The following is a 6,000-nucleotide window of genomic DNA, read 5'->3' as shown; positions in this document are numbered from 1 at the left end:
GAAACAAATATAGACAATATTTTGGTTAATGTAGCAATTCTATTAAAGGAAGACTGTCAACTTGAAATATAGTCCAGTAACAGAAAAAAAATATTTAAAAATTATTACAACTGCCCTTGATTTCCCTTTACAATTAAATTTTACAGATGGTTTTCTTTCCCAGTTGCTGAAGGAAAGACCCATACAAACAAAAGGGGATGTATTCACTAGGCAAGAGAAAAAAAAACACAAAAGGCTGCTAAATGCATATTAGATTTTTTAGCTGTGAATTTTAAGCAGGGGGGAAAAGTAACTTAAAATTTCTTACAGCTACTGTACAATTACAACGCAGGTCCCTGCTAGCTCATTAAATAGCTCCCTGCTGGCTTTTGCCACAGCTCAGCCAGCTCTTGCCAGAGCTGTGCATCAGGGTGCACCTACTTACTTTCACCTTTGATTTTAAGATGACTGTATCCCTTTAATATACCTCACTAGAACTTTGCAAGCTGCTTTCTTTGGCATGCATTGAGATTCAAAGATGAATTTCCTCACTCCTAATATACATAATGAGATGATCTAGATGGCAGATTCCTATCTGATTATTTATTCACTTTTTATTATACTTAAGACATTTACTGTTTTTAGTGATTTACTCTTTGTAATTAGATGTAGTGATTTAGGGTGTATTTTACATTACCCTGCAATTTTCATTTAATATGCGCCAGAGTGCTTCTTCATTGCCAGAAAAAGTCAATATTACTATGGTTTATGCTAAAATTCTTCAAATAAAAACTTGTTTAAAACAATCTATCCCTCCAGGCACCAGGATCTCTTCAAGGAAAGTTCTGCCCCTTCAAGGTGCTAATGTAACTGCTAACGAGCAGGTTTGAATCTGGAACTTCTGGAGCTTAGTGTAGGAGCCTCTGCAGCTTAAGCTATAAAGCCAGCTGACTCTTAGACCACTTACAGTGAGCGCTAAGCCTAAGCTAAGTGCCACTGCATGGGACAGTGAACCACACTAGTTGTGTTGGTTACACTAATATTGTCAACAGATGCACCATTTTATGCAAGTTTTGGGCACATACACTGCAAAAACAGCACCAAGACATGTGAGCTGTTCCATTTTTTAATGGAATCTTGCCTAGATACTGAGACCTGTGGATCTGCTTGGTGATTTGGGATCAGAATTGAGGTTTTGTGTAAGTCTTGCAGGGGCAGCACATCTAGCTCCTGGGGAATAGGAGCATTTTGTATGGCTCTTTGGCCTATACATGAAGACACATAGACAGTCTTCAGATGGATTTGGGTTCAGGCTGCTTGGTTGAAGGAAGGGTCATTCTCATATGGGACCTTCTGAGGGCAACAGAAGAAGAAATCAAGGAGAGACAGAAAAGATGTCTGTCAAAGAGAAAAAAATAAATCAAACCCTTTGTGGTCTTCTAATGCCATCTTAATTCACAATACCAATTCAGTGCTAAATCCCATGCTAGACATATCCATCATCTTTGCTTCTGTAGTGTATCTGGATAAATCTCTAGTAGGATGTCCTTACACATCCCTATCACTGGAAATGATGTTACTGAGCAGGCTGCTGTCTGAACTCCTGAACCATCTGAGGAGCAGCCAAAGGCTAACAACACATAAGGCTAAAATAGTTAGGTGTAGTTTTGGTTTAAGGCTTGCAGAGTTCATTAATAAAACTGCTCTCAGCTCATTGGATCCAGTAGCAGAGCTTGGAAAATGTTTCCAGTCTTAGAGCATTCTTACTAGCATGCCACTAAGCACATTTGCAATAGTCTTTCATGCACAATTCTAGCAGCAGACATTTCACACACCACTTGAGTTAGAGATTAATGTGTTATGACATTTGAAAGCTGGAATTCAGATGGTATAAAACATTCATTTATGTCTCTGGTGGTTCATGAGCTACTCAGACCTTAAAACTGTGTCTGGCCTACACTGGTCCCTTCAGTCTATTGGGACTTGCCATTTTTTGTTTATTGTATTGGTCCAAGCCCCAAAATAGCAGTGCAACTTTCAGTCCCAAAAACTACCTATAGGTTGCTTATTTGCCAGCTCAGTGGACTTGAGCAAAAAATGTCTGAACTGCCATGTCTAAGGTTTTATCTAGGTTAATGGGTGCATTAGCAGATGTGGCACACAGCCAGACTGAATACAATTAACACATCTTAGAGAGTATAAATTTTTCTGCAAAGAAAAAAGAAATGCTTTGAATTTACCTTTTTTCCTTAGTCCCATTCCCAGCCACTGGAAGGTAATTATACAACATGGGCTATATTCACCCTAGTTGGGAGGCCACTTTGCATGTACACTGTTGGTAAAAAAATGGCTCTAAAACTGGCATAATGGGTTCCTAAACCATCACCACAACATAAGGGGAGCTTCTAGCATTGTAAGGTAGCAGCTTTTCTACAGCTCCCCTTCCTTGTGGTTGGCATATGAGTGCTGCATGAGCTGCAATGTTTGTTCTGTGCCACGAGAGGAGCAGAATTAGGCATGTCTGGGGAAAGATATGTGGCCAACTCCCTTACATCCTGGCAATTCCCAGCTGCCATACTGGTTCCTTGGAGCCACCGGCAGCCAGCATAACATACAAAGGCTTCGGGTTCCTGATAGTGACATCAAATGACCAGTTTGGAACACAGCTGGTGTAGGAACTGTGGAATGTAAAGGCTCCTTTGCCTCTGCTGTGCATATGTCAGCCAGAACTGAGGATTTGAGCCCTAAGGTTATTAACTGACAGTGCAATGTACTCAGTTTTTAAATTGAAATGCATAGGACTGCAGCTTTAACCAGCAAAATAACATATGTGTTTAAATGATGGGCAGAGTAGGTTAGCATTATTTACAGATCACGACTGTTTGAATATTTCAGAAGTATTTGCATTTCTCTTAAAACAAATTTAGGAAGTGGGAGCACTCAAAGGCATTAATCTAATGTTCAGCAGAGTTTGCAGTGAGGTTTCTATTGGCTGTGGTTATATTTACAACTTTTACATTCCATTCTGTTTCGTTTAAAGGGACAATATTAATTTAAATTTGGCCAGAAAATTAACCTGTATAAGCAAGAGTCTATACAACTTAGACTCACATAAAAAAAAAACCACTAGTGAAAACTAAATGAAACTGATTGTAAGAAAAATGTAGCCTACTTAATGGATTTTCATTCTTACTTTTTAAATTTGTCTTAATTAAGTAAAGGGCATAACTACTGACAATCAAATTGAAAATTCAAATGTATTTCACATTTAGTAACCTAAGTTGATATTAGTAATACAGGAAAGAAATCTGCATATTTAAAATATTATTTCTCAGTTGAAAATATTAAAATTATTATCAGTATATCTGCCAATAATAGCTGGTATTAAAAATCTAAGAATCGGGCCACCTACTCTAGAAAATAAGCACAATTCTGCAGGAAATACCAGACCGTACATAAATTTTTTTTTTATGGACTCAATCTTTGGCATAGCTAGCAAACTCTTTGGAGTGTCAGCTGTCACTTTATTATATTGTGTATAGCACCAAGCACAATGGGCCCCATACTTCTGATTCTAGGTACAATAGATATGGATATAATAAATTATATCACCCCTAACCTCTCTACTGCTGAGTGAGAATCTACTGCAGATTTCTGTTGTGATAGCTGAAAGTCAAATAATTTAATCTCATGCACTAGAATGAGAAGTACTGTTTGCAGCAGGCAAAGGGAAGAGGTGGCTAAACATTAGTAGCAATGGCATGCTGGCTACACTAGCCAACCTGCAATGCTGTCCCAGGTTCTGCCAGTGAGGATAGCAGCTGAATAGTTTCAACTGAGTAGGTAAAATATGGTGCCACTACAACTTTCTCCTTCCCTTGATGATAGCCAGGGGCATACGGGACAATGTCAGTGCAGCTTACTTGTAGTGCTAATACTGTCAAGTGAATGTACCAGCATCTCCTCAGGCTCAAAAAGAACCTGAGCTTTACAGGTCCACTACTGTCCTAATTTTGGAGGAGAGTGAGGCATTTAGAACATGGAGGGGTTTTGTTTTTGCTATTCAGTCAACACTGTGGCGCTGCTTTTCATGCTGGGATCACAGAAAACATGTTCTATGTTTATTTTAAGTGAAAATTGAACTGTTTTATTTGATATACCCATTTGGGGACTAGCAACTTAAAGGTCTTATGTGCCCACTCTGCCTCAGAAGAACAGTGTTAGGATATAAGAGCAGAAAAAGATGAAGCATACACCAATTTTGTGGTATCTTTTTTCTGCTCCCATCTGTGCCCCAGTGCCATGAGGAGTTACACTCTCTCCAGTATGTAAAGCTAGGAGACATCTCAAGGAGGGAGGAAGACAAAGAAAGAACAAGTACATTAAATTGATGAATAAAGACACCAAGCAAGAAAAAAAATGAAATGGAAGAAAAGGTTTCTCTACAGCAGTGTGAGTGCGTGTGGGGGGAGAATGTGATAGTGAAGCAGAAAGCACCATAGTACTGTATTCAGGTTTTAGAGGTGTTCCCTGAAAAATTGGGCTTTTGCCTTATTGTACAACATACACTTTTAAACTATACATTTCACTCTACATTTTGCATTAGTGGGATATTGTAGGTAACTGACAAGGTTGTACAGGTTTAATTTCGATTTATAGGATAGAATCAGAATGGCTCAGCTGTGTGGCATAGAGTCTCTCTGGTAGTGTAGTGTTTATCAGTGATAGATGCTTCCCAGAAGGATCAATGAAGTTTTGTTCTTGCTGATGATTAAATTCTGAATTAACATTAGCATAGTAACAACTATTGCATTCTCAGATAAGTACTGATTTGTTATTTTACTTTTCTTCCAAGTATTTCACACTTTACAAACACTAATTATAGTTTGTGGTCTATGGGGAATTATTTTTCACTGAGTTTCAAAAATCTTTTAAAATCTCCCTCCTTTAAATGAAAAAAAAAAGATTTCATAATGAAAGTCTCAAGAGATCTACCAGGACAAGAAAAAATGAATGCACACCTATCACCCTTCCCACATCACACATTCAATGTGTGCATGCAGGCAAATTAGTACAAGAGAACTCAGATACCTAGTGGCGCTTCCTAGAAGTAATTGAAGGCACATTTACTTCATTTGTGCACAAAACTCAGATAGGTGTAGACGCAAATCGAAGTTGCATAATTGTTTATGGAGTTTCGGCACACATTTTGAAACAAACCTGCGCCCATAGTTTTAAATGTCCTCCCTTCAGCAGCAGGGCAAATTGGGTTAAATGTGGTGAAGGCTTTGGTGGGGAAGAGGTGGACATTTGGCCGTGTGGAGGGGCTTGCTGTTGATGTGAGCGTGGCTCGCTGCATAGCTTACTCCTATCTCCATCTGCCGCTGTTGATGAGAGGGGCTGGTGCATGCTTGTGCTGTGGATGTGAGCGGGCTTGGTTGCAGCAGGGATGCATCTGTTGGCTCTCGACAAGGAGAGCAGCTGCATGCCCGCCCCTGCCGCTGATGCGGGAGGGACCGCATGCCTGTATCTGCGGCGGACGGAGGAGCAGTGACTCGCCCGCCTCCCAGCCCGCTTCTCTCCCTGTCTGGCTGGGCGAGACAGAGCCTCCGTCTGTCCCCGGGGCAGTCACGCGGAGGGAGGCGGGGCAGGGGCGGAGCCGCAGGAGAGGGGCTGGCCCGGGCGCTGCGCGCCGGTGGCTGCAGAGCTGGAGCCGCGGCAGGAGGAGCGAGGGGGAGGAAGATGGTGGAGCTGGAGGTAGGAGCGGCTGAAGTGAAGGCTCATTCCCCGCCTGGCTGCCCTGCTCCCCGGCCCCAGCAGCACCGCGCTGCCTGCTGAAGGGGCCTGCGCAGACTCCAGCCGAGGTAACGAGGCTTCTCCCCAGCCCCGCTGTGGCAAGGGGATGGGCGCAAGGAAATACCGCGAAGGGACAGAATCCGGCGAGCCCCGAATGAATGTGGATTTGGTGCTGCGGCCACATGCTGAGCCCGCCTGCGGCTGAGGGCTTGCCTAGGGGCCCGG

The 6,000-nt window shown here is 42.0% G+C and overlaps 1 protein-coding gene across 6 annotated transcripts in view; it reads left to right on the top strand.

Annotated features, from left to right (window-relative positions):
- The first annotated feature begins 5,618 nt into the window (after positions 1-5,618).
- The window catches only part of APBA1 (amyloid beta precursor protein binding family A member 1), a 153,540-nt gene continuing 153,158 nt past the window's right edge, over positions 5,619-6,000 (top strand). For 3 of the 6 annotated variants that reach the window (XM_075931687.1, XM_075931686.1, XM_075931688.1), the window contains exon 1: positions 5,620-5,843. The gene's annotated coding sequence lies outside the window, so the exon portion shown is untranslated. Of the gene's footprint in view, positions 5,844-6,000 lie in introns of all 6 variants that reach the window. The other 3 variants (XM_075931690.1, XM_075931696.1, XM_075931693.1) reach the window with 3 other exon arrangements.

The sequence above is a fragment of the Pelodiscus sinensis genome, chromosome 6 (assembly GCF_049634645.1).
Source record: "Pelodiscus sinensis isolate JC-2024 chromosome 6, ASM4963464v1, whole genome shotgun sequence".
In the NCBI taxonomy this organism is placed as follows: Eukaryota; Metazoa; Chordata; order Testudines; family Trionychidae; genus Pelodiscus; species Pelodiscus sinensis.
This window is presented reverse-complemented; position numbering and strand designations above follow the sequence as displayed.